General features: G+C 40.2%; 1 long non-coding RNA gene across 1 annotated transcript; it reads left to right on the top strand.

The window, feature by feature from the left end:
• The first annotated feature begins 5 nt into the window (after nucleotides 1–5).
• On the top strand, nucleotides 6–23106 carry LOC120541949. The gene is made up of 3 exons (XR_005636118.1): nucleotides 6–78; nucleotides 15203–15321; nucleotides 23019–23106. It is a non-coding gene; the product is annotated as an uncharacterized LOC120541949 (long non-coding RNA).
• The last annotated feature ends 4483 nt before the right edge of the window (nucleotides 23107–27589 follow it).

The raw sequence follows: 27589 nt of genomic DNA, 5'->3' as shown, positions 1-27589 counted from the left end.
TTGCAAGAAAAACCAGAGCACCCATACAAAAACCGAGACATAAGGAGAAGATGCAGACTCCACTCAGGCAGTGATCAGGTATGAGATTTGAACCGAGTCTGCTAGAGCTTTGAGACAGCAGTGCCCACCAGTTGTCAGCAAGCAAATGTCATTCAGTTTCAGAGTTTTGGGAAGATAAACACTGTGTGCTGAGTCTATCTCTGATGTTAGTTTTCTGGTCCACTTTCTTTTAATAGTGTTAGGATTTATTTATGTGATTTTTCCAACGCCATTTTGTTTTTGTTAGGTTTGGAACACACACTGATACAGTGCATTGCTGCACCCACCACACGACAAGCCAACTCAGCATCCAGATTAGGAGCCAAGTGCATCCATGCAATGGGTGACACCTCAGCACCACACTAGTTCAGATGGAGTAGGACAGTGTGAGGTTTTGAATGGTAGCTGGAGTGCCAATTCTGCCACCAACCCCCACGTTTGTCCCTGTTAGGTGCCAGATAATCCTGTGACAATTACCGCTCACTTGTTTGACATTAGTTTCCCTGGTTTTGTTTCGGTTTGACAACAGCTTGATTTTCTAGTTTAAGAAATTCTTCCTGGCTTAAATTTCATCTTCTGGTTCTAAACTGAATTTTGTATTATCTTAAAAGGAGTAATTAATTTTTTATTATTAGAGAGGACTGGGAGATAAGCTCTGTTTAATAACAGGTAAAAGTCATAACCAATACATCTATCATTAATGTCATCAAAGCCTAAACTTAACCAAAAAATCTAAGACTTAAAGCCAAAATGAAATGATAAGAAACCTAAAAAATCTTAAATAGAATTGCAACTAAAATGCACAGGAAGTTTATCCAATCTCAGATAATTATAGAATGAATACACCGACCTTTATATGGTCACTTGAAGATGACACATGCAAAACATCCCTGGGACTTTCTGGGAAAGGTTCTCATGACAGCAACTAACACATAAATCTATGAAATGGTTGCAGGAAATAATCTATATACGTAAAATGCTAAAGCCCGTCGGTCCTCCCTGTGTGGAGTTTGCATGTTCCCCCCGTGGGTTTCCTCCGGGTGCACCGGTTTCCTCCCACAGTCTAAAGACATGCACGTTAGGTGCATTGAAGATCCTAATTTGTCCCTAGCGTGTGCTTGCTGTGTGTGTGTGTGTGTGTGTGCCCTATGAGGGGCTGGCACCCTGCCCGGGATTTTTTAATGCCTTGCGCCCTGTGCTGGCTGAGATTGGCTCCAGCAGACCCCCTTGACCCTGTGTTGGGATATAGCGGGTTGGACAATGATGACTGGCTAATGTCCGTCTGTCTGTCACGAGATTTCTTGCAAACTAATGAGGCTAGAACATCGATGGTGGTCTTAATATAAAGCCTATGACTTGATATGTTCTGGAAATTCAAAACATTTAGGTAATAAACTACAAACTTCATTTGCATTTTATTTTAGAACCATAGGTCCACATTTCACTAGTTGTAAATAAAGGCTGAAGACTTTTATAGAGACCTAGTAGAACAAAATAAATGTTCCCATAGAATTCCTTGGGTGAATAAAACCCCAATTCAATGTATACCTTTAATAAAATGGTTTCAGAATAATCATTAAAAAGCCTGAATCAGTGTAAGATGCTCTATTTCATGGTGTTCATAAGAAATAACGATTTACTTCATAAGGTAGAAGTAATAATAAGCAAGAATAGCTGCATCAGACATTTGAAAATTGTTGTGTAAGACTATCAGTTTTGGCGGACAGCCGGGGTCCATGCCTGGCCGGGACGCCCCTTTGCTATATGTTCAGGGGGAGCAGCCATGGACTGTGCAATACCTCCCTTTGGATGCTAGATGGCAGCCCCCCTGTGTTGGAGTGGTGCATCAATTTCCCACAGGACTCCATGGGATTTGGAGTTGGGTACAGCCCTGTTGGGTCCCGCAGGCACCGCCAGGGGATGCTACAGATGGGTCTCCTAAGCCCTTATGGGCAGTGTATTTGCCACACCCAGAAGTACAGCTGGAACTCAGCAGTCAACCACCTGGAGCACTTCCGGATGGACTATAAAAGGGGCCAGTAGCCACCACTCAATGGCCAGGGTCAGGAGGAGGAGGACGAAGCTTGACAGAGGAGTGGTGGTGCAATAGGATACTATGTGTTTTGGGTGTTTTTGTGTACTTGGGACTGTGTTGTGCCTGTGGGGGTCACGGGGAAGACGTGCCCCACAGGTGAAGAAAAATAAAAAGTTTCCTTGCTTTTATACATGCCTCTGGTGTGAGTCTGTGTCGGGTCAGGCAACTATATAGCGCCTTGTTACACAGTTAATTATATATCTGAGACAAGCAGCCTAGGCTATGCTTGATCATCTTCTGTGCTGTTGTAGCCTTTTGTAATACAAACAGCAACAGTTAAAATGCTGGTCCTTGGTGGAGTCACTCCTTCACCATATAGACTCTGCAGGATGGTCAAGTGAGTGGTGGTATCTTCTGGGTTATCAAGTGGGCCCTCTCTTTCCTCGATGTTCTGCTGATAGACCCATGACACCTCCTATATACCATGCACTCACTTGAAGGCCCAAGTGGAGTCCTTTCTTTTCATCCAGAGACACTGACTACCCTGCTCAGTAGCTCCAGAGATGATTTTGAGAGCTTTGCTGGTAGGCCTCCTCTCACACCGCCATTTCCCAAATTAACTTTGATGTTGATGCACCTATAAATCTTCTGTTCATGTTGCTGCACATTGGCTACAAACTCAACATACCTCAGCTTTTTTTGCTATTGAGCCTCCTCCACTGCATCCTCCCAGGGCACTGTAAACTTGACAATGTAAGTGAGCCGGAGGGCAGCCAACCATAGCACAAGGTCTGGTCTGAGGTTGGCTGCTGCGGTTTCAGCTGGGGAGCAGAGCCTTTGGCCTAAGTCTGCTGCCATCTTCCAATCACAAACCAAATCTAGCTGGCAAGTGTCTTTTCTTGATGTGATGAGTCTGGCTTGACCCTCACCTTCCCAGACAAACTATTGCCATACCATGGGGTGAAGGGGCAAGAACGGCATTGAAGCTTATCCAACGACTTCCCAGCACTAGAGCGGGACACCATAGCACCTGGTTGTGCTGCCAGGTGTGTCAGCCTTCAGTGAGGCTGGTCTTGCAGCCCAACTGGATCTATGTTTGCACTTAACTGTTTAAAGTGTAAATATTCTGGATTGTAAAAGCAAATTGTCATTTTTCATTCTGATATAGATCCACAGAGAGCTAGATCCCAAGTAAAGGATCAAAAATCCTCAAATACCATCATACTCGTAATCTCTTACCTTGAAATAGTCTAAACTGATGCTTCTCAAGCTTATGTTTGAAATTTGTCATTTTACACTTTGTGGGGGTACCTCTTAAAAGGCTAGTACCACTGGTTAAGTTAGAAATATCAGAAATCTGACCATATTCATGATCAGCAACTTTGAACTACAATAAAACAACACTCCACATATTTATGTTACTGATGCCAATTGTTTAGAAGTTTTGTGAAAAGGAGTAACATTGACTCCTCATCTCCCATTAAGGGTTGAGTCCCTGGGGTAGGTTGATGCGGCATGAATTCCATGGCAACGCGTGATTATTTTTGTCCCCTATTGGTTTACTCTTTATCATGAAGATGCAATTTACTGCACATAATATGGTCCAGAAGCTATCTAAAAATTGGACACTTTTAAATATAGAGCACCAAAAATAGGAGGGAACCTCAAAAACACAGCATCTTCATAAGCAGACATCAAGACATGTCAAACGACATATCATATGTGGGGGGTTTTCTTAAATGGGTAAGTCACGGGGCGCCGGAGGGAAAAAAAAAGGCAGAAGTAATTTCAAAGCATTTAAAACTAATTCTTATAAACACAAAGTTAATAACATCACCAGATCATGTTCAACTTCTGCTGCTTTTAGTTGAACACAGTGCTGCACCCTAGTGGCAGATTTTGTTACTTCCTATATATTTCTCTATAATTGCAGGCTCTATGTTTTATTGTCATCTTGAAAACAGACACAATAATGATAATAATACATTTTAACATGGTGAATATGATGATGAACAGTGAAGCTTATTGGTAATCAATATCTTTATTTTATCTAGTGCCTTTTGGTCAATATATTAAAGCAGAATTCGTATTAGAACTTTGGGAAACATTAAGCTTTTAAGTAAATTATGTTGCATTTGGGCTTTGTATACTTATAATTTTAGTCTGATTAGTTTTTTACAATAGAGATTCTGTTTTAGTAGTTTGTTGTTTATTTCTATTTAAATTAAATGAGTTTTATTTTATTAACGTCTTGTTTCTGTTATTTTCTTATTTGCAATGGTGATGGACAGGTTGAAAGATGAGTTTAGACAGGAGTCCCCGTGGACCGTGGATGTTTGCTGATGAGATTGTGATCTGTAGCAAGAGTAGGGAGCAGGTTGAGGAGACCCTGGAGGGGTTGAGATATGCTCTAGAGAGGAGAGGAATGAAGGTCAGTATGAACAAGACAGAATACATGTGTGTGGATGAGAGGGAGGTCAGTGGAATGGTGAGGATTCTGGGAGTAGAGCTGGCAAAGGTGGATGAGTTTAAATATTTGGGGTCAACAGTCCAGAGTAATGGGGATTGTGGAGGAGAAATGAAAAAGAGAGTGCAGGCAGGGTGGAATGGGTAGAGAAAAGTGTCAGGAGTGATTTGTGACAGACGGGTATCAACAAGAGTGAAAGGGAAGGTCTACAGGACGGTAGTGAGACCAGCTATGTTATATGGGCTGGAGACGGTGGCACTGACCAGAAAGCAGGAGACAGAGCTGGAGGTGGCAGAGTTAAAGATGTTAATTTGTATTGGATGTGATGAGGATGGATAGGATTAGGAACAAGTACATTAGAGGATTTGCAGACAAAGTCAGAAAGGCAAGATTGCATTGATTTGGACATATGCAGAGGAGAGATGCTGGGTATATTGGGAAGAGAATATTAACGATAGAACTGCCAGGCAAGAAGAAAAGAGGAAGGTCTAAGAGGAGATTTATGGATGTGGTGAGAGAGGACATGTAGGTGATGGGTGTAACAGAGAAAGATGGAGAGGACAAGAAGATATGGAAAAGAATTATCCACTGTGGCAACCCGTAACAGGAGCAGCCAAAAGAAGAAGAACATCTTGTTTCTGCTGCTGACAAAATGCTCTAAGTAGTGCCATGTGACTCATTTGGTTGCGCTATTCACATCATTGGATGTAGTGCTATAAATATGGCAGCATTCATATCACTCACTATCCCTTGTCAGGCGCACACTGAAGAACTGTTAGTTTCCTTTTAAGTAGAAACTCATGTTAAGTTTTTTGAGATTCTTCTTTGCTTCTTGAGTCTCATTTTTGTCTTGCCCTTTGGTTTTGGTGTCTCAGTCTTTTTGCTTTCTCTTTAACAACCTCGGTCTACCTGACCTTTTTGCATTTTCTGGTCCTTTTCCAGCTCACAATAATCCTGAGACAGCACATCTTATTACAGATCCTTTTCAAAATTAGCACAGTTTCAAAGTACTTTTGTATCAAATGAACTGTTGTATTATGAAGTACATTTCATTTTTCTGACAAAGTACTACACCAAACATTTAACAGAATTTCTTAATGAAATGTAACCAGTGTGGAACGAGCCCCGGACACAGACAGACGGACAATGTTTTGTCACCCAACACACACATATTTATTACTAATAATATTTACAGTTTAGTGCACAACCCAGTGCCTCTGCACCAATTCCCCAAGGTCCAGGCCTCTCTTTCCAGTGCCTGCCTTCTTCAGGCCACCTCCACTCCTCTCCAGCAAGACTTTGTCCACTCCTTGCCTGACTCCAGTCATCGTCTGAAGGGAGGTGGCCCCTTTTATACAAGCCCAGATGGGCTCCAGGTGCTCCCCAGCACTCCTCCGTGGACACTCCCCTGTGTGGTGGAAGTACCGGCTGGGTGTCCCCAGTCTTCTTCCCCCCAGCACTTCTGGGTGTGACGGAAGTGCTGAGGTCCAGGGCTCTTCAGGCACCGGGGTGACCACGGGTGCAGAGCTTGAAAGCTCTACCCCAATGCAACCAGGGCGGTCGCCCCCTCGTGATCTGGAGGAGGCGCAAGCCCTCCTTCAGTCCTCTTGGGCATCCCGGCTGGGTACCACCCCCAGTCGCATGCCACACTAGTAATTGATTGTGTTTTTTTCAGACTAAACAAACCTATTAAAGTGAACTGAATGGTTGAGAGCAAAGCAAAGAAAACTGGCAAAAACTGAGGTACATCACACTGGGAAAAAGAGTGGCTTCAAATTACCACTCGCAAGCCCTGGGCTTCAGTACTGGAGTCACACTGAAATATATTCATTTGATGCTCATACAATGGAAGTCCAGCATAGACTATGCCCTGGGTGTCTTGCAGTTCATGACCAAGTTAATCAGCGATAAAGCAGGACACATATATAAGTAAAACAGCTGTTTCTTTATTGTAGCCACACTCAGAAATCACAGATTATTGTCATGCAATCTTTTGATAACAGTCAACCAAACAATGAAAAATGAAATAATAAGTAACTACTTAATAGTAAAAGAAAATAAAAAAATCAGAATTTTTTTTTTTTCAAACAATTTTATAGTCCAGGAAAGTAATTCCAAAAAGAACAAACAGCTCATTGCCTCTTCCCCAGCACCTCCTCTACTCAATTAAACCAGAGGCTATCCTTGTGGTGCTCTGTCTCTTACAATGAACATCAAAGAAAGAAGATGACCTCTAGTGTCTGCATTAGAGTTTGAGGATTTCACAGGATTTCCCAGATCAATCCACACTGGTGTTATTTGAAATTCTCTCATTATAATGCATGTCATGATGCTTGCCAAGCAGGTAGGAAAACACCATATCTAATAGTTCAGTCGTGTGTGCTCATGCATGTGAACATCCAAGTAAGTTTCACCTGTTCTCTCTAATGACTTTCTAAAAGTCTTTTGGGGCAACCAATTTCACTCCATTTTACCACAGTGGCAAACCAATGCCAACATGGAGGTCCGTTTTTTCCTGGAGATGTACAGAGACATATAGGCCACTGATTCTCTCTCACACTCTGGGTGAACCTCAGCTCAAAGGCATCTGTGTGCCAATATGGAGCCCTTCCCTAACAGAACTCCACTTCACAGCAGCCATTTACATCAAGTAAGGGCTTATTTGCCTAATTACATGTGGCTATAAATACTTACCAAAAACCACAACAAAGAAAAACGTCAAACTAATGTTTCTTTTCAGTGACGCAGTCCTTCACAATTGGTAAGAAAAGATTAGTGAGAGTAACATACCAAATCAAGGAGCCTAGCTTCAGAAGATTAATAGTAGAGAATATGTAGTACACACAGATGATATTTTGTTGTTGATGTTTATTTATATAACACAACCTTCTGGTTGCTCCCATAAACAGGAATCCAGAATTGTGGTTACATAATGTTTGATACAAGATTTACCTTTTGAAAAAGTATTTAGAACCACAGGTGATGGTTTAATTTCAGCTGAAAGGTGGCAATGTAACTTAAGTTTATGTAAACCTCTAGTGCTCTGAGTATTTTAGGACCTTTTGTGATTTGTTTTTACCCTCTCAATTATTGTATTGCTATTCTGGCTTCACCATCTTGTACTCATTTTTTTATGTTCTCCACCATTTTGGCATGTTAATTGATTATGTTGTTTATAGTTACTATGTCTATTTCCAATAATGTGATATTGCAATCATGTGACATGTTGAATCATCTTGTCCCACCTATATAAGATGGTGGCCAGAGCTCCTGATAGAGCTTCTGGCATCCAATTATTGGATTTCTTTCATAATATCTCTCAATCCTTTACTCATTAGTGTTAGTGGGAGCTAAAAGTGCATCCAAGAAGATTTAGTCAAAAGTCAAAGTCAAAGTCAACTTTATTGTCATCTCTGCTATACACTGTACAGGTACATAGAGAGACGAGACGACGTGGCTCCAGGTTTTTCAGTACAGACAAACATAGAACAGCATAACAGAGAATATAGAATAAATAGGCATATGAAATAGACAATAAATAAGTGACACATTTTAAACTAGAGAATGTGCAATATGCATTTAAACTAGACAGAGTTTTAAATAAAGTTAGAACTAGAAAAAGACGAAGAGGTTGAAATCAAGTCAGAATGCCGTATTCTTAAACAGTTGAGATTGACAATATGTTAAATTATGACAGAAACTGCTTTTGGTTTGATTTTAACTTTGGTTTTGTTTGATTTCCTTGGTTTCTGACTCTCCTACCTGTCTTTTGACTTTAACCCTACCATACCATTGCTCTGTGTTTTCTGGTTTCACCACTCTGTACTGTCTTCTAACAATCATATTAATTTAATAACAGGAGGCAACAGATTTTCAGGCGTCTCCTCTTCTGGTAAAGGTAGCACAATAAAAAGGGAAAAGTCAGCAGGATCACATATTACATTAAAAGAAAAAACAGCTAAATTTAGGTATACTGCAGTTCCATTTTTTTAGAATTTACTTGTGTTGTGATCATTGATAAGGTAAAGCCAAAACTTTTATGAAAGAATCCAAAAAATACAGAAAAACTGGCAAAATAAATTTAGAGATTTATTTATTGATATATGCGATGGGTTGGCACCCTGACCAGGATTGGTTCCTGCCTTGTACCCTGTGTTGGCTGGGATTGGCTCCAGCAGACCCCCGTGACCCTGTGTTCAGATTCAGCGGGTTGGAAAATGGATGGATGGATGGATTTATTGATATATGAAAAGTGGATTTAAGAAGAAATAATTTGCCTTAACTAATCATGTAATGCAAGCTGGACACCAAAAACAGAAAAATCAGTAAACTAAGAAAGATCCAAACAAATAAGCAATTTAACCTTTAACAAATTAGAATAAATTAATCATCGCAAGAACAAAGAACATTCAAGGACCAGAATAAAATATTGTTACTATTAGATAATTAGCAGAAACTTAACAGCTAGCAAACATGAAACTCCAAATCAAGAATCAAAGAACTAATTTAGTATAAAGAAGAGGTCTTGTAAACTCAGGTCATAATTAACAATAATAACCAGCTAAGAGATCAGGGAAGAACAGTGTGGCGGATGGCCAGGACCCATTCCGTCCCTTTGTCATTAGATCCGGGGGAGCAGCCATGGGAGCCACACTACGTCCCTTGGAACCTTTGTTGGCAGCCCCCCAGGTCTGGGGCTACTTTCATGGAGCACTGGTGCTCATCTTGGTTGTGCTCCATGGCCTCCGCCAGGGGAGCTGCATAGATCTGCACGACTTAATGAGCCTGTCTAGGCAGGAGCGCAGCCACACCCAGAAGTGCAGCTAGAAGTAGGTCAATGAGCACCTGCAGTACTTTCAGGTGGGCTATAAGAGGAGCCTGCAGCCACTACTCAGGGCACCAGAGTAGGAAGGAAGTGGACGAAGCTGCCCTGGGAGGACTGGAGGAAAGAAGAGTGTGATTTGGGGTGTGATTTACTTTACTTTTTTTTTTGTGGACTGTGTACTGCCTGTGGGACACGGGGAAGACGTGCACCCACAGGGGAAGAAAATAAAGACTTTTTTGTTTATTTTGCCCATGCCTCTGGTGTCAGTCTGTGTTGGGTCGGCACCAATAAAGCACTAAATGCCACAACAGAAAACAACTAAAATGAAGACAGAGCAAGGCAGAGAAGCAGACCTGACAGCTAGTATGCTGCTGTCTCTGCCTTGAGTGTTGATGATAGGTTTGACATTATGGAGGCAGGCACAAATTGTCCCAATGAGCAATTAATTAGCAATTAATTTGCTTCTGGTTATAAATGTTAAGCGTGTTACACAGAGGCAGAATATCAACAGAGCGCCGTCCTTTGACATACTATGCAAACAAAAGAGTTGCGTTATCTGATTTATGTGTTGATTCCCTCACATTGTAGCAAAACCTACGATAACATTCTCACCTGGCTAAATTACATTCAGTTCCATTTGCTGGAGCCTATCCCAGCAGCACTGGGTGAAATGAGGGAGACCGTTCTTAATGGGGCAAGTAGTTCATACCAACGCTCACTCTCACACACACACATAATATTTTGTAGTTTGTGTAACAACATTATGAATGAGGAAGAAAACCCACCCAGACAGCAATTGAATGCAAAATTTGAATCCTGGATGCTGGGTTTGTGAGGCAGCAGCACTAACCACTAAAGCAACTGATAAGCATCTAAATGCATCTTCATGACAGCATGTGCCAGAAGAAGACAAATTAATTAATAAAAGCATTTTGCATAACTAATTTTACCAGCAAATATCATCCCAAGACACATTTAAGGTCCAGTACGCTACAACTTTTATTTTGCATATTTTTACAATTGAAGCACTGGCAAGTATGATGACCCACCAAGGATCAGGCTGTAACCTGATGGTATGGATGAAACCAACAGCTTTGTGAAAGATAAACCTGGTTGAAGTATCTAAAAAGTATCTGTGAAGGCTCCTCTCCTTTTAATATTGCTCTGTGCATCAGGTGTGCACTTAGATTCACCAGCAAAGCTTCTAAAGCGAGTACGGAAATATGGCAGACCTGCAACCAAGGATCAAGGAGCTTGTTGGAAGATGAGTGGGTCAAAGCGAAGTGCATGAAGATTTATTGACATTTTGAAAACTGGTTACTTATGATTATCCTGAAAATGGTCCATAAGGTTAATTTACTCCTGTCATGTTATGTTGAGAAGCATTTAGTCACTTAGTTCTGAAGTGCATGAGTATTGTTTTTCCATTTTCCCCATTTCACCATAAACAGAAAGGATTAGGGAGTTAGTAGGAATGTATGGTAAGTAATAAAAATGTAAAATGTAGTGCTCTCAGTTCAAAGACAAGATATTTTTTCTGCATCTCATACTGCATAATTCACTTCCATCCATTCATTTTGTTCTTTTTGTACCCCCCAAATACCATCAGACATAATTGTAACCATCTACAAGCAGGACCCCCAGAGCAAAGTAACAGCCCGGGGCAGTAATGCCCTATAAAGAGAGGGCAATCAGTTGGTCAAGCAGAGATGTGCAGGTTGTGGGTTATTTTTAGAGAATTGCTGCCACCTGCTGAAGGTTTTTTTAATGACAAACCGAACAGCCTGCTTCCTATATAAAAAAATAGCTTATCACTTCAGTCTCCACTTACTTTTCTGAAAACCATAGGTGTAAATATTTGGAAACATATGTGGATTTTTTTATATAATATACAGAGTACTGTATATTCTGTCTTTAGTACTGTATTTCACTTTTACAGTATATTTGCTTGTGTGTACTGTATGTCCGCTTTTATCTAAAAGACAAATACATTGTGTGATTTTTCAAGTAAGGAAGACTTGAAGTACGAGGTAATTATTCTCAGCAATCATTCCTCTGTACATGTGACAATAATGACCATATAAACCAAGGACTCATTTCCTGGAGAGCTGCAGTGGCTGCAGGTTTTCTTTCCAGCCACATTCTCCATTATTAACAATTATTAATAATCATGGAACGTGCTATGTTGCCTTGATTTTAAATGACATCCATTTTAATAGTTTCATTTATGATTTTATCAACAGCCAACCAATATAGTACTGACATACAAAGCCAGTCAAAAGATGCCCAGGCTAACTTAGATCTCATTTGCACCCGTATATTTCATAAAATATCTGTTTCAGTAAAATATCTGAAAAGAAACAAATGAGGATATGAGGAATACTGATCTGCTCTGGTCTGTTGGCTTCAGAAAAAAGAAAATGAATGAGAATATTAAAAAGCTACAGAATTAAATAACAGTCTTCATTAATCGCTAAATAGGAATTTACTTGAAACAAAAATGGAGGCCTACCAGGACTGTTTGAAACTTCTGACTTAGCTGGTAATCTGCTGGCTCACTTTGTATCTCTTTATTGATTGTGTCCCAGTTAAGGAAAGCACAATTACTCAGGTAAGTCATAATTAAGGTCCCTGTTATAAACATTTAAGTTCAAATCCTACACCACACAGTGGTGCTGTTGGATCTAAATAGGTCAAGGACAGCAGCAGTGACTTTCAGTGAGGTAGCAAGACCACCTTGTCATTCTTGTTTAGTGGCTGCCCTGACTGATGATCTTTTTCTGATGAGTCCAGGATAAAGTAAGTAAGCAGAGCCACCATAATGCATTGCAAGGAGGCAAAAAGTTGCGCAGGGCAGCGGCCAGTCTAGAGTGGAAACAAAGTTGTAGTCAGGCTGAGGCTTTTCTCATTTCTTCTTGTGAAGGCTGGGTGTCACTGAAAATTTGAAATACACTGGAGACCAACATTGAACATTCATTCAATTGTCTGAAGTATATTATGTGTTATAACACAAGAGTTTGCATATGCTTTGCTTGAGTAGTGTGGCTATGTTTTTTGTGTGTTTGTGTGGGTGGATGCATGTAAATGAAGATCTTGGTTAAGCCTTATTTGGATTTTTTCATCGACCTCCCTGGATTTTACATTCTTTACCCAAAGGGGAATTTCACACACGTAAACTGATGGTGCCAACACAAGAGAGAAGAGGCTGTTTAGGAAATATCAGAGACTTTAGTAACAGGGAGGGATAATTTCTTCCAGATGTATGGGTTTTCCAGAAGAGCAGACCATCTGTGCTGCTGCAGACAGTAGTGGCGACAGGTGCCGCAGCTGTTTTTCAAAGCGAGGGAAGGAAAGAGACTGCTGCTAGTTTAAGGTAAGCTACATGCCTCTCCACTCGCCCCAGCTCTGAATACAAATAAGAGGAACTACACAAGTGACTGAATCTCTAATTCGACTTTTATTATTAATATTAACTTAGTGTAACAGAGGTCTGCATGAGCAGTCAAATGAAGATTTCTTTAATCTCTATAATATATTAGAGCACCCAGAATACACTAAAGAATTGTCTTATTAAACCACAAACAGGAATCAGAATCACTTGTATTTGCTAGTATTTAATGTACAACAATTTGACTTGGCAGATTTGGAGCTGCATATAACAGAGCACAACATCACATACTGTATAAATAACATAAATGGCATAAGTTAAAAAGAAAAACTTCATACAAGTTTGCAGAATAGTACAATTATAAAGGAGATGTGCAGATGATGATGTGCAAGTGAAAGTGTGAGTGTAGTGCATATGCACGTGCACACATATACATGTACACATACTGTACACATACTGTACACACACATTCATATCTGAGAGAATGCATGAATGAATACACAAAGAAGTCAGGCTAGGTTACTGGTTTGAGAGGGCAATGGCTCTGGGAAAAAAAACAATCGAGGTGTCTGTTAGTTTTAGTTTTAATTGACCTGAAGTGTTTACGAGAGGGGAGTTTATGGAATAAGTGATGAGCAGGATGAGGTGAGTCCATGAATATCCTTATGACATGGTTAGTGAAATGAGATGTATACAGGTTTTGGAGTGTGCTGTTGCTGCACCAAACCAGGAAACAATGGAGAATGTAATTACACTTTAAATTATGGCTTTGTAAAATTGAACTGGGATTGGCTGGGAAATATTTCATTTTTTTGGTTGACGTAAGAAGTGCAATCACTAATGCTAGGCCTTTTTTAGTAATGTATTTGGTGCTAAGGTCCCAGTCAAGAGTGTTTGTGATATTTGTGCCCAAAAATTTGAAGGATTCCACTATACTGACTGCAGAATCATTCATTTCTAGTGGGAGAGGTTGTAACTGCTGTTTTATTTCCACTGTCTTGGAGGTATTGGGCACTGGGTTGTTGGAAGCACACCAAGACACGAGATGAGACACTTCTTTTTGTTGCCATTAGTAATTAGACCAATAATGGTGGTGTCATCAGCAAACTTGATAATTTTAACTGAAGGATCAATAGATCTACAGTCATTGGTGTACAAGGAATCAAGTAGGGGGAAAGTACACAGCCCCGAGGAGTACCTGTGCTAATATGGAGACAGTCAGAGGGTTAGGAGCCCACATGAACGTGTTGTTTCAGGTTTACCAGAAAACTGTAAATCCATTTATAGATGGAAGGATTCAGTTCAGTCTGTAGAAATTTAACTAAAAACAGTTCAGGGACAATGCTGTTAAAAGTTGATCTGAAGTCAACAAACAGTATTCTGGCATAAGTTCCTTTACTATCCAGATACTCCAGCAGGAAGTGAAGGCCCATGTTGATGGCATTGTCCACAGATCTATTTGCTCAATTTGCAAACTGAAGAGGGTCTAGAACAGTAGCAGTAGACTTCAGATGGGTTAGAACAAGGATATCCGTATGCTATCAGAGGCATTAGAAGGAGAATGCAAAGTAAGAAAGATATACAAAGAAACAAAAGCCTCACTGAGCCTAACTATCCATCCATCCATTATCCAACCCGCTGAATCCAAACACAGGGTCACGGGGGTCTGCTGGAGCCAATCCCAGCCAACACAGGGCACATGCAGGAACCAATCCTGGGCAGGGTGCCAACCCACCGCAGGACACACACAAACACCAAGCACACACTAGGGCCAATTTAGAAGTGCCAATCCACCTAACCTGCATGTCTTTGGACTGTGGGAGGAAACCCACGCAGACACGGGGAGAACATGCAAACTCCATGCAGGGAAGACCCGGGAAGCGAACCCAGGTCCCCTAACTGCGAGGCAGCAGCGTTACCACTGCGCCACCATGCCACCCTGAGCCTAACTAATAAGATCTAAAGGGACGGCTCCCCCATTTGTCCACTTTCCTATTACCACACAAGCCTGTCCCATCTCATCATAACCATGTCATGTTCCAGCCAGGGTGCTTTTCCTGGCTTATGTTTATTTTGCTTTTCTGTGTTTTACTTGTTTATTATAAAGTATTATTTTCCATGTGTTTATTATATTTATGGAGTTTTTGCAATCATTGTTCAACTTAATAATTATTGACTATCTATGTATCACATGTTCCCCTGTGTCCATCATGTTTTTAGCATGAAAGCCAAACAGACAGAGCCACTCTGAAGACCACCCTCAGCTTGTATGTTGGGAGGCTGTGAAGTGAATGATGTTACAGCCAGGGTACCTACCCTAACTGGGGTTCAAAGTCTTGTTTCATGTCTTTTTTGTGCCATTTATTTATATTAATGTTATTTTTGTTGATTACGCACATTATTCTTTGTTTTTGATTGTGTCTATAAGCTTCCTGTGTTATGTTCCAGGTGTTTTGTGGGTTGACCACCAAGAGATGAAGCCACTGGCCAATCACCACCAGGAACTGCCCTCTGCCTTATATATCTGGAGGGTCTTTTACTGCTCCTGGTGGCTCATTTCAAATGTGGTAGGTAGATGGTGAATTTATTTATGTTTCATTGATTTATTGCAGTGTTTCTCAAACTTTAAGTATTTACAACCCGAGTTTTCATAACAGTTTTAATCGTGCCCCCCCTAACATTTTTTTGAAATGTAGATGCATATTTTATTATACCTACTTAACTTTTATCGACATTTATCTAACTCTATATTTATTGTTCTAGTATCAGAATGTAGTTTAAGTTCATTTGTTTTGGTTTCAACAGATTTTTTTTCATATTTTTGATTCTTGCTTTCTTTTTTTCACATCTTCACGCCCCCCTTTTTGTTACTTCGTGCCCCCCTAGGGGGGCCTGCCCCACAGGTTGAGAACCACTGATTTATTGGATTTCTGGATTTTGGAACCATGTGGCTCTGTTTCTGGATTACTGTTTTGGGACTTGTATTAGTATAATGGATTGTATTAGTGTTTTTGAGTAATACATCTGCTTCTTGTGCTCCTCTGAGCTTCTCACGTATTAAAGAGCCTTATGAGAATAAACTTTTATTTTATAAAGTTTGGTGCTTGTCCTTATTATTAGCCAGGGTTTGACTGTGATATCCCTCTCTAGTGGGCATTCTTGGAACTGCTTTTAGAACTTCTTGGGTTATTTAACTGCAGTGGCGGCAAAGAAATGAACACATTAACTTGAACTATATAAAGTCTTCAGGCTCCAGAACTACCTGCTAAGGTGTCTTCCTTTTCAAAGCACACATGGCCACCAGTATGCATGCTTATCTAAGTCTTTTCTCAAGTTTTACGTCAGTGATGTTAATGTTCACTTTCACTTTTTCATCTCACATCACTTGACAGAGCCCTAGAGCAAATGCGTCATTTTAACTTCTTAACAGCAGCATTCCACAGAAGCTTGCATACAATTTTTATTTCAGTGAAAAATATTCTAATCACTTGGATTCAATTCATTTGCATATGGTTCCATTCACCATTCAATCCACTGCTTGGACTTTTAAATGCAAAGCAACACAGAGATTATAAATTACCAGAGAAAAAGTAAAACTAACACATCAGAGCCAGTGGCAACACAAGAGAGGAAAATAAAATCTTCAGTGTGATAGAAATGGCAAGGACTGCTGTGGGGGGTTTGGATGATGGATGTCAGGGGGAATTAATTATGGTGATTTAGGCATTAAGTTTAATATCAAAGTCTAGTGGACAGCACTCTAGGATGAAGCTGGCATTGCCCCTTTTGGTATGCCATGTTTTGCCTTTCTTCCTGACAGCAAGGCTACAGGATATAAACTGTCCACTTTTCCAGCAGAAGGAGTGAATGTAAAATGGGAAAGATATAAACATAAACCTATACCACATAACACCAATATACATAATGTTTTACAATATTTATTTTGATATGATTAGATATTTATTGATATTTTTAATTGTCACTGTGTTGTTTAATAATTTGTATTTGCCGTGTTGATTTATCATGTACTGGATTATTGCTGCATGTTTCTGCATCAGTTGCACTAGTCACTTTTAAGGGTACTTTGAGGTAAAAAGTCAATTTTATTCTAATGTAATTAATTGGTTGATTGATTGACTGATTAGTTCATTTTATTGTACTGTGAGGTAAAATGAGAATATGTTGAATTGAATTGAAGACAAAACTTAACAATCACCAGTCTCCATTACACTACATGATGACTGCATGACTTTTGCCCACACTGTGGAGGAATTTCTAACTACCTACCTAACTACTCTCAGCAACAGACAAAGCACAATATCCCTGCTAGGCAAGTGATCTCCTAGCAATCTCCAACTCTGGAAAAACACTAGAAGACCATGACTTTTTAATTCTCCTGTCAGGGAACTTAAACTGAATATAACATTCTCAGGCCCATGCAGTACGATTCACGGTCAGGGGTTGCCTGGAGCCTATCCCAGGGAGCTGGGCTCAAGTCGTTGGACTCATTCACACACTACCACCACACACAAGTCCAGTGTGAATTTGCACATTAACTTAATGCACACGTCTTTAGAGAATGTTTGAGGAAAACTGAAATACCTGAAAAAAAAATGCATGCTGTATTAGGCAGGTGAGGAAGAGTACCTGGTTTTGAAGTTCTGCCCAAAGAGTTGAATTTCAATCTCATCAGACCAGAGAATATTTTTTCTTCTTCTCTCAGAGTTCTTTAAATGCAGTCAATTGCCTTTTACTTAAGAGTGGCTTCCATCTAGCCACTGTATCATATGTCACACATGTGTGTTTAGGAGACAGCTAAAGAGCCTGGGGAAATGTAATACACCAGACCAGGGTGGTGGTAGAGTGTGCTGACTGCCTCTCTCAGTTTCTTGCCGACCATTCCCAGGAAATCTCACCGGGTTCCAGCACCTCTGATGATGTCACTTCCGGCTCCTCTGATGACATCACTTCCGGTGACGACATCTCTGACGATGTCACTTCCGGTGCCGGGGCCTCTGATGATGCCACTTCCGGTTCTGGACTAGATTACATAATTTCCTTCCCCAGCCCTTAAAACCGCCATCTTGCCTCCAAATATTCAGTTCTGTTTTGGACTCTGTCTGGTTAACATCTCTGTTCAACTATTTCAAAAACTTTTGCAGCTGGGAAATAATATACGGGTGGCTGCCCCAAACCTTTATGATGTCTGAAGACTCATTCTTATCACACATAAATGTCTGAAGGAGTGCTGCTGAGATGGTTTTCTTTCTGACAGGTTCTCCCCTCTCAGCAGTGGAAGTCTAAAATTCTGTCAGAGTGACCATTGGGTTGCTTGTCACTTCCCTGATCAAAGCCCTTCTTGCATGGCTGAATGGCCTACTTTAGGAAGAGTCCTGGTGGTTTCAGACTTCTTTCATTTCACAATTATTGAAGCCACTATGGCCCTGGCAACACTATTTAGAAATGGTTTTATACCCTTGTTCTGATCTATGCCTCACTTCAGTTTAATCATGGAGGTCCACAGAAAGTTCTCTGGACTTCATGGCTTGTTTTTCATCCTGATGTGTTGTGTGACTTGTAGAACCTTCTATACACTGCTGTGTGCCTTTCTAAATGATGTTCAGTCAATTGCCACAGGTGGTCTCCAGTCATGCTCCTGACCACATTTGAAGTGCCACAGCAAAGAGTTTGAATACTTGAATGAATAAGTGATTTCAGTTTTGATTTTTAACAAGTGGGTAAACCTTTCAAAAACATGTTTCCTCTTTGTCATTATGTGTTAAATTTTGATTAATGGACAACAATTGCAAAATTATCTATTTAAATTGATGTATATATATATTGTGACACAGGAGCCGGTTTACAAGCTCAAATAAGTGAATTTGTCCACCTGACCAGGGGTTAGTGCTGAACCCTCATCCAAACCATCACTTCCAGTCCCCAGCCAACATCACTTCCAGTTCCGGTCCACCAGATCCCCGCCTCCTCCTGATGTCACTTCCGGATCCAGAATGCTACGTACAGTACCCATGATGTCATTTCCTTCCGCCGACCACATATGTCATCTCCATTTTCTTATAATCAGTTCTGTTTTGGACTTGAGCCTGTAAAGACGTAATTCATTTGCCTGACACCTACAGTATACAGAGGGATCCCCCAAACCTTTGATGGTGTCTTTGTGTTTAATTTATGAATATATCAATAACTGGAAAATGTCAAAATTAGATATCCGTCTTCTTTTTGTAGTTGTAATTCTTTAGCTTTTTTCTTTTGCTAGTCAAGCACACTGAGTCTTTTGTGATCTTACGTTAAATATTGTTTAGCTACTAAAATATGAACAACTACTCACTTGTTTAATTTTAAAATATGGATGTAGTTAGTGTGTTTTAACTTCAGCCAACTGCTGCTTTTGTTTCCTACAGAAGTCAGGCAGAAGAATGAATCACTTGAACATCTGCAATGTTGCACATGTTGGGTTTCCTCTGAAAATCAGTTGGTTTAACATCATCTATTTCCTCAGCCATTGTTCTTCCAAGATATAAATAGAAGAGTGTTTTGTGGGACCTAATGTGTCTATTGTTAGCAAATGGGAATGAAATCAGTGCACAGACGCTACTGACCTGCCAGTCTTTACTCACTGGCATTCCTGTAACACAAAGGGTAGTATGGTATAGTTAGATAGATATGAAAGGCACTGTATAGGATAGATAGATAGATAGTGTGGTGGACGGCTGGGGGTGGTACGCCTCCTCCTGACCACAAGGGGGTGACCACCCTGGTTGCACTGGGGGCCACGGGTGCAGAGCTTGGAAGCTCAACCCTGTAGGGGCCCGTGGTCACCGCCAGGGGGCACCCCGGTGCCTGAAGAGCTCTGGTGTGGCAGAAGTGCTGGGGGGAAGAAAACTGGGGACACCCGGAGGGCTTCCGGGAGCACAGCCGAGACTTCCGCCACACAGGGGAATGTCCGCGAAGGAGTGTCGGAGAGCAGCTGGAGCCCATCCGGATAGGTATAAAAGGGGCAGCCTCCCTTCATTCGGAGTCAAGAGTCGGGTGGAAGAGGACTGGAGTCCGGAGAGAGAGGAGTGGAGGCGGCCAGAAGGAAGGCACTGGAGAGTGAGGCTTGGACTTTGGGGGATCGGTGCTGGAGGCACTGGGTTTGTGCACGGACTATAAGTTTGTAAATAGTGTATATAAATAAAATATGTGTGTGCTGGGTGACAAACCGTTGTCCGTCTGTCTGTGTCCGGGCCACGTTCCACAATAGCTATATAGATCAAACAATCAAAGGAGATATGTTGCAAGCAAATGTGAATAATAAAACTCAAAGTCATTAGAGAGATGAGATTATCTCACAAAAGTGTCATAAGTGAAGTGACTCAGGAATCAGTTGATTTATGGCTCATAGTTGTGTTTTGACTGCACACTCAAAAACGTCACAGCTCTTCTAAATCCTTTCTTCACAGTTTTCATTACCTCACCTTCTGTGTCTTTCGTACTGGCTGCCTTTTAGAAAACCACCATTGTGCTCTTGCTCAACATTTGGCAAGCAAACTTGACCGTGAACTGTAGCTCCTATTCTGAGAAAATACAGTATGTAATTAAATGAAAATAAATCATGTGAGCTGAAAAATGTGAAATGTGTGGAAATTCAATTCCTTCTTTTTTTGTCTTTGTGCTGCTACAAATCCCAGGGTGGATGTTGTTGTTGTCCCACTGGCCTCTGCCTGTCCCACATTTACTTAATTTCTGATATTTGGTCTTCTCTTATATTCTCATCACGAACACAGATTTGAAGTTCCTTTTTTCCCATTTTCGCTTGCTAGACTTTGGCAAGGACTTAATGTTTACTAATTTTGTGGTGGATTACCTTTCTGTATTGGTTGGTGGTTTTGCATTTTGGGATCTATGCAGTTCCTCAAATCAATCTCTGTGATGAGCCTGAAATAGCAGTCTGAAGCACTGACAGCTGCTGCTGCTTTCTGATTGAATGTTCATGTTTTCTTCAATTATCTGTATGACCCCATTCGAGCTCTATGCAGACGTGTACACTGTTTGTTTAGTGGGAGTCTCTTAGTTGTTTTCTTGATATCCTTGTTGAGTTTCAGGGTGTTTTTCACTTCCAGAGAAGCTGTAATCATAGGATATGCCAATCATGGATTTGATGGAAAATTCTTCAAAATTGTCCCACATTTTGTTGGAGTATGTAACAGATTCAGCATGTTATAAAGCTTTATATACAGAACACGTGATTCATGAGGCAAAAAAAACAAAACAAAAAAAAAACAAAACACTTCATTACTAATTTAAATGAAAAGTGAATCTTATTTTAGCTGGTTACTATAAACTAGGTTGTGGGTTAAGTGACTTTCTTGCATGTGATGCTAACAAACTCTCCATTTCCTCATTCGTGGATGAATGCATGGTCAGAGTTTTAATTTTTGGGCTTGTTTTGAAGACTGAATATTCTCTCCTAATATGAGTGGATTTTCCCTGGATTATCCAGCTTCTTTATACTGTTATGTTACAGCCAGGGTTTGTTCCCAGTTTATGCTAATCCCCCTCTTATGGTTTTTATCTTTCATGTTTTTTAAGCAATTTTTGTTAATAATGATTACGTAAGTACTGTTTAATTGTTATGTATTATGTGTATGTACTTTAAGGCCAAATTCTTAGTGTCTTGTGGGTGTAATTTCAAAAGGTGGGCCCTCCATGACTTTATTCTATGTGACCACCCTTAGCCTTTATATTGAGGATGAGGAAATGAGCTCCTCAGAGATTCATTGACTGTTATGTGGCACATACTGGCATAAGTATGAGTTTTGGATTTACTGGTTTATTGCAGAATTTCCCTTTATCTTTGGTTTATGATTTTTGGATTATGGTTTTAGGCATACCCTTCTCACCTCATCTTGCCTTATTTGCCCATACTGCTCATTAAGTAAATTCTTTGAATTTAAAGAACATAGTTTTGTTTTTTGTTTTTCAAACAAGAAGTTGTCACTGCTTTCTGTCCCTTGAAGGGCATTTTTGTGTGGTTGGAACATTGAAAGATATTTTTGAATGTTTAAAGCCAATTTCCTATTTCAGGCTATGCAGGTGTGATAGTCTACTTTTTGAGTTTGGGGTCTAGCTGCCTGGAGTGAGGTCTCTTTCTGAAGCTGACCAGTATAGTCCATAGTCATTTATTTTGAGGCCTGTTCACTGTTTCTGAATTGATCATATGCACATTCTAATGAATGGCAAAGGCTTTATGTCCATGGTTATGGTATTGCTTGTTTTGCGTATTTTAATGCTTTTTTGTTGTTTTTGGGTTGTTATGTGTTTTTGTTTTATAATTATGTACTGCCACTTAAAAGTAAGTATGTGAGTGGAGCCCCTAGAGCCAGGGACACTTGTACATTTCTATTTAGGACCTGTCCCCGGCACTATAAAGATTGTGGTGTGTTGCAACCATACAGGACGTGATTCCTTGTTGCTCTCTGCTAGTATAGCAGGGCTCAGATGGAGTCTTCCCTCCCAGTCAAAAGCCCACCTAGTCACTTGAGCGGAGGGAGTTCTCTTTTAACTCTGCTGTATAGGACAGTTGTTTTCCACACTCTATGTTCACATTCTGGGTCCCCACTGGAGAACCTGGTTACACCCATACAGTAGAAATCATATTTTTCCAGGGTTTGCAGAAATATTAAAAAATGAATTGACCCTAAAGTCAAATGTACTGGTACAGCAGCCAAAGAAAACTTAACTGAAAAATAATGGATCCGATTGTGAAAAAGGGTATTGTCTGCACAAATCCCAAAGTGAGCAGCAGACTGAAAATTACATGGGAGGCAGCAAGCCTCACCCAGTCCTTGTTCATGTTTTATGCAAAAATGAAAACAAATGGGTTTGAAATTGCTTTCTGCTTTTTCTGTGTTCTTTTGTGGAAGGAGGCCAGTAGCATAAAACTTTTTGTCCTATTGTTTTCTCTTTATTGAGCAATATGCACTGAAGAGACACATGCTCTTTTTGATACATACGCCTGTTTTAATACTCACTAGTGTATCTGCCCCTATGTGTTTCTTGTATGAGACTTTACTAACATGAAGGTTGTCCACCATGTCTGCCTGACTGCTTTTCAAACAAACCCATTGAACATCAAAACCCTTCTTCAATGCCTTATGCCTTCTACTGGCTGAAACTGTCTGTGGAAATCAAATGTCAGTTTTATTTTTTTATAGAAATAAATAAGAAAACTATTTTCTGTTTTGTTTATGTGTGATTGTAGGATCTGACAAAGTGATGAGCCAGTTGGTGGGCTTCAGTGAGCTGATTCTGTTTCCTGCATTGAAGGCCAATAGTCAGGCTGTGCCCTTCTTCTTAAGAGCAGGAAAGAAGATGGACAGACCTGCGCTGACAAGAGGGAAGCCTTTTTAATTCACTAACATAAAAAAAACTGTTAATTGTATGAAAAATTGCACAGATTCTCAACTCATTTTAATAATTAACGTTTTGGAGATAAATGCATACTATTGTTATTGTCATGATTTATTCTACAAACAAACGATTAATTTTTTAACACTTGTTTTGTTATTATTATTGTTTTACCAATTGTTTTGAAATGAATTATGTTTGCAATGTCACATTTGGTTAATTTTGTATGGAATTGTTATTGCATTCATTAGCATGTTCAGACTGGTTGTCATATTGTTGGTAGTAATGGCCATGTGACTGTTAATGACTGTATCACATTATAAAAAAGGACAGTGTGACTTACCAGCGGCCAAGTCTTGGATTAAAAACCTAAAAAAAATACTCTTGAGAGTTCACATTGAAGTTGGGTGATACAACTATGACTTTTATTAAGACTTTTGACTTTTGCTGATTGACAATTGATTTTCTGGTATCTACCTAGTTTTCTTCCTGAATACTAATTCACCCTGCCCCTAAACATACATTCTTTTTATCTCCTGATCAAAGACTTTTCTAGCTGTATTTCTAAATTTGACTACACGCCTCTATCCTTAGCATCCTTCTCCAAATATACCCAGCATCTCTCCTCTGCACATGTCCAAACAAACACAATCTCACCTCTCTGACTTTGTCTCCCAACTGTCCAACTTGAGCTGAGCCTCATTTCTAATCCTATCCATCCTCGTCACATCCAATGCAAATCTTAGTATCTTTAACTCTGCCACCTCCAGCTCTGTCTCCTGCTTTCTGGTCAGTGCCACCGTCTTAAACCCATATAACATAGCCAGTCTCACTACCGTCCTGTAGACCTTCCCTTTCACTCTTGCTGATATCCGTCTGTCACAAATCACTCCTGACACTCTTCTCCACCCATTCCACCCTGCCAGCACTCTCTTTTTCACCTCTCTTCCACAATCCCCATTACTCTGTACTGTTGATCCCAAGTATTTAAACTTGTCCACCTTCGCCAACTCTACTCCCTGCATCCTCACCATTCCACTGACCCTCCTCTCTTCCACACACATGTATTCTGTCTTGTTCTTACTGACCTTCATTCATCTCCTCTCTAGAGCATATCTCTACCTCTCCAGGCTCTCCTCAACCTGCTCCCTACTATCGCTACAGATCACAATGTCATCAGCAAACATCACAGTCCACGGGGACTGTCGCAGCCTAGCTCCAAAATGGCTTGCACGGGCCCAAAAGTGGGGCAAAAGCTTTAAAGTCTCAAAATATCTTTAATTGGAGAGACATAAAACCATAAAATCTCTTAATTACTATAAGCAAAGTTCCTTTAAAAGGCAAAGTTTTTTATAGTATAAGAATTCAAAACTATGAAAAACAGTTGAATTATAAGAATTCTAAATCTATAAAAAAAAAAAAAAAAATTTGCCTGAAGCAAGCAAAAACCAAGCCTAAATCTGAAATTAGTACCTTTAATGAATACCTAAAGTCAAAAGCCAGAAAAATCCAAATAGCTATTGCAAAAACAAAAAGAAGGAAAACTCAACAGTGTATGTATATATACTGTATACAGGGTGGTCCAGATCTAATTATGCAGATCCAGATTGTCAGGATGACTTTGATTTATGCAGAGACGATTCCAGTTTGGCACAAAGACGATTCTTCATGTCGTTAGTTTTCACACTTCTCGATGGTCTGGGATTTTTCGGGTGATTTTCTATGTAATAAACTTAATTAGTTATAGCGTAATGAAAATTGCATAATTAGATCTGGACCACCCTATATATGTTGTAAGCACTATATTGGATGGATGGGTATCCTGACCAAGATAGAAGTAGGTTCCTTACCTGGATGGGAAGCTCCAGGTGGATGAACAGGTATCCTTGACGAATGTGTTTTCAGTACCTTTTCTGGCTGGGATAAAATGGAAGGACTGTTTCTTAGGGTTGTTTATTACCCCAGTATGTTATGTGGCAGCTTCCCTCTGGCAGATCTTGCATACATATTCCTGCAGGGCATCTTGGGACATGTAGTATTGGAGAACAACCCTGTCGGTGGGTGCTGCCAGAGGGAGCTATAAGAAAGGTGCACACCTCAAAGGAGGTTCCGCCTGACCTGAAAATGTTGCCAGGCTGTAGTCATTTGACACCAGAAGCACTCCTGAGTCCTGAGATAAAAGGAGTCATCCAGGAAAGCCAGAGTTGGGTGAAAGGTGGACAAAGCTTTCCTGGAGGAGAGATGGAGGATTTATTGAAGAAGAAAGTCTGCTGAAGGTGAATTGAAACCTGTACTGGTAGAATCAAATCAAATCAAATCAAAATCTTTTTTGTCATTGTAGCAAGATACATTGTACAATGAAATTTAGGTGCAATTTTCCAATGCAATGTAGCCGATTCAGGTTGCACAGGTATGTGTTGTCGCAAGAAGGTTTGCTGTGTCTCCTAGCACATTCTGCAGAACATGGAGGAGATACCAGGAGATGGGTCATTTACAGGAGGAAAGCTGAACAGAGCCGTAGAAGTGCATCAACACAATAGTAGGACTGGTATCTGTTCCTTTGTACGAGGAGGAACAGGAGGAGCACTGCCAGAGCCTTACAAAATGATCTCCAGCGGCTACTGGTGTACATGTTTCTGACCAAACTGTCAGAAGCAGAGTCCATGAGGGTGGCATGAAGGCTCAACGTCCTCTAGTGGGACCAGTGCTCACAGTCCATCACCATGCAGCACAATTGGAATTCACCAGAGAATACCACAATTGGCAGCTCTGTCATTGGCACTCTGTTCTCTTCACAGATGACAGAATGTTTGCACTGAGCACAAGTGACAGATGTGAAAGAGTTTGGAGACTCCATGTTGAATGGTATGCAGCCTACAACACCATTCAGAATGACCAGTTTGACAGTGGGTCAGTGATGGGAGGGGAGGCATGAAACCTGAAACCTGAAAAATCGATAATAAAATAAGACCCCAACTTTTACACATGTTCAAAAATGTGACACTTAAATTTTTTTTTTTACATCTTGTTTCCTCCTCTAATCTCGCATCAGTTTCTAAGATGCATTGAATTTTGTTGCAGCGATGCAGTTACCAATTTCTTATGCTACTTCAGCGACGTTTAATTTAAAACCAGCTTCATATTTTCTTCTGATCGTAGATAAAGGATGTTCTTATGATTAAGGTGTATGAGGGTGAGAAATACAAAAAACACAAATCAGTGCAAACGTTGCTACGGAATAGTTCGGGTATTACCGTGTGGTCATGTAGGCACAATACATAGGAATAAAAGGCAGTGTGCTCTGTGGTTACTCTCTCAGGTGGGCGTTAGCATATCATAATCACTTGCGTGAGTTTTCCGCATTCAACTTATACGACCAACATTATAAAATACCAGAAATTATACGGTAAAATCAAGTCCCGACTTAACCACGGGAGAACTTATTTCTATAAGTATATACTTATATACTTATACTTAACTTATGGTAAGTGTTTTCTTGTTTCAGTTTCTGGTTTGACATTCAACCTCTATCATACTAACAAGAACTGAGGCTATTTTGAAAGCAAATGGAGTGTCTATCTGTTCATTTTTTGACTGAGGCAGAGGGATTTATGTTCAGGCCTAAATGTTCTAAGGGTTAACACTCTTTCAAAATAAGCTTCAGCTTTGTAGAGAGTTACTCATCTTTATTTATTCCCTTTCACAGAGTTCTCATTAAATTTCAGGAATCTTTTAAGACAAAGCAAACTTCTTTAGACCGAGTGTTGTGAACATACACGAAAATAATATCCTTCCCTTTTTCTGTATGAATTTTCTTTTTCCATTACAGGATTACAGAAGTCTGGAGCCAGTCCGGGAAGAATTTGACACCAGTCAGAATCCAATCTAGGAGGTGATGCCAGTCCATCACTGGGAATATTCATATAAACTTGGGCATACCAAGGCCACTTAAACATGCCAACTTTCCTCACTTGTCTGTAAAAAGTGATGTGGTGAAACCTGCAGACATAATCAGTGAGAGTTTATTTTACTTTATTGCATTTTTCATTGTCCAAGCAGGTATAGTTTCTGTGTCACAACTTTTGGGTCCTCTCACAGTTCTAATATCCTCTTGTGCAGAGACTGCCATTCCTTGTTCATCCAGCTTTACTCCAGAGTATAAAGACATCCTGGTCTGGCAACTGTACACTGTCATGGTGTGAGTGTGTAACAATGATGGTGTGCACCTCAGAGTGAATTTTCATCCCATCAGATACCATTAACTGTGTAAGTGGAATAGGAAAATATAAAGCATGGATGGATAGATGGAATCTGCAATTTGTGGCACTTTGGTTTTAAATATTAGTTCACTTTGTTCAATTGTGCTGCATTGTGTATTTGTACAATGATATGGTTTGCATTTTCTAGTAAATGCATTGCAGTCTG

The sequence above is a fragment of the Polypterus senegalus genome, chromosome 13 (genome assembly GCF_016835505.1).
Source record: "Polypterus senegalus isolate Bchr_013 chromosome 13, ASM1683550v1, whole genome shotgun sequence".
NCBI lineage: Eukaryota > Metazoa > Chordata > Cladistia > Polypteriformes > Polypteridae > Polypterus > Polypterus senegalus.
Note: the sequence above shows the minus strand (reverse complement) of the source record. Positions and strands in the feature narration are given on the sequence as shown.